Source organism: Macrotis lagotis, chromosome 2 (genome assembly GCF_037893015.1).
Source record: "Macrotis lagotis isolate mMagLag1 chromosome 2, bilby.v1.9.chrom.fasta, whole genome shotgun sequence".
Taxonomy (NCBI): domain Eukaryota; kingdom Metazoa; phylum Chordata; class Mammalia; order Peramelemorphia; family Peramelidae; genus Macrotis; species Macrotis lagotis.
Genome location: NC_133659.1, coordinates 221,467,672 through 221,469,877, shown reverse-complemented (window position 1 = coordinate 221,469,877; position 2,206 = coordinate 221,467,672). Strand labels below are relative to the sequence as shown.

The 2,206-nt window shown below is 35.3% G+C and overlaps 1 pseudogene; it reads left to right on the top strand.

The window, feature by feature from the left end:
* The first annotated feature begins 443 nt into the window (after positions 1-443).
* Positions 444-902, top strand: LOC141511453 (small ribosomal subunit protein uS8-like; annotated as a pseudogene).
* Positions 903-2,206: the final 1,304 nt, after the last annotated feature.

Genomic DNA, 2,206 nt, shown 5'->3' with positions numbered 1-2,206 from the left:
TCTCAATGAGGGGGAATGGGGTAGGAAGAAGGGAGAGAATTTAGAACTCAAGATTTTGGAAGTAAATGTTGAAACTTATCTTTGCATGTAGCTGGAGGGGTAGGGAAATTTAAAAATAAAAGGGAATGGGAAAAAAGAAATCAAATAGTTACATTTTTAAATTAATTTTTTATTTTATTGTTAATTAAATTATTGTTAATTAAAATTGTTAATACTTATTTTTTAGTATGTTGATTTCCAAAATCTCTAACTCCTCCCTTTCTGCCCTCATTGAGAAGACAATCAAATGTATATGGATTACATATATGTACTTTATATGGACTACATATATGTAGTCATGTAAAACATTTCCAAATTAGCTATGTTGCAAAGGAAAACACAGATCAAAAAATCTAAGAGTAATAAAGAAGGTTTAAAAAATATGCTTCTACTCTTTCCGCCATCTTGCAGCACCGCCACCATGGTGCGCATGAATGTCCTGGCAGATGCTCTCAAAAGCATCAACAATGCAGAAAAGTGAGGAAAATGCCAGGTTCTCATTAGGCCATGCTCTAAAGTAATCGTCCAGTTCTTAACTGTGATGATGAAGCATGGTTACATTGGCGAATTTGAGATCATTGATGATCATAGAGCAGGAAAAATTGTTGTGAACCTCACAGGCAGATTAAACAAATGTGGTGTAATCAGCCCCAGATTTGATGTTCAATTGAAAGATCTGGAAAAATGGCAGAATAATCTGCTACCATCCCGTCAGTTTGGGTTCATTGTGCTTACAACCTCAGCTGGCATCATGGACCATGAGGAAGCAAGACGAAAACACACAGGAGGAAAAATCCTGGGATTCTTTTTCTAAGAGTATAAAACATATATACAAATAAAGTGCTCCAGTGGATAAAAAAAAATATGCTTCTATCTACATTCATTCTTTTTATGGAAATAGACAGCATTTTCCATCATAAGACCTTCAGAATTGTGGATGATTATATTGCTGAGAATAGCTAAATAATTCAAAGCTGATCATCATACAATATTGCTGTTACAGTGTATTTTGTTCTTCTGGTTCTGCTCACTTCATTTTGCAGCAGTTTATGGAAGTCTTCTCAGGTTTTTCTAAAAGCATCCTATTCTCATTTTTTATAGCATTAGTATTCCATAGTACAATATTCATAATCATATACCAACATTGGTTTAATCATTCCCTGGTTGATGGGGATCCCCTGAGTTTCTAATTCTTTGCCACTACATGGACCAGTGGAATAGACTAAATGCAAAAGCAGGAGACGATTATAGTAATCTGCTGTTTGATAAACCCAAAGAGTTCAGCTATTGGGATAAAAACTCTCTCTTTGATAAAAACTGCTGGGAAAATTGGAAGTTAGTATGGAAGAAACTTAGATTAGACCAACACCTCACGCCCTAAACCAAGATAAGATGCAGGATTTAGACATAAAAAACAATACTATAAGCAAATTATAAGACCAAGGACTAGTTTACCTGTCAGATCTATGGAAAGGGGAGCAGTTTATGACTAAGGAAGAGTTGGAGAACATCACCAAAAACCAGCTAGATGATTTCAATTACATTAAATTAAAAAGCTTTTGCACAGATAAAACCACTGTAACCAAGATCAAAAGAAATGTAGTAAATTGGGAAACAATCTTTACAACTAATGATTCTGACAAAGGACTCATTTCTAAAATATTCAGAGAACTGAGTCATATTTTTAAAACAAAAAGCCATTTCCCAATTGACAAATGGTCAAAGGATATGCAAAGGCAATTTACAGATGAGGAGATCAAAGCAATCCATAGCCATATGAAAAATTACTCTAAATCATTAATTATTAGAGAAATGCAAATTAAAGTTTCTCTGAGGTACCACCTCACACCTCTCAGACTGGCCAATATGATCAGAAAGGATAATGATCATTGTTGGAAGGGTTGTGGGAAATCTGGGACACTATTACACTGTTGGTGGAGCTGTGAACTCATCCAACCTTTCTGGAGAGCAGTGTGGAACTACTCCCAAAGGGCAACAAAAATGAGCATACCATTTGACCCAGCAATACCACTACTGGGCATATACCCTGAAGAGATGATGAAAAAGGATAAAAACATCACCTGTACAAAAAATATTTATAGCAGCCCCGTTTGTGGTGGCAAAGAATTGGAAATCAAGTAAATGTCCTTCAATTGGGGAATGGTTT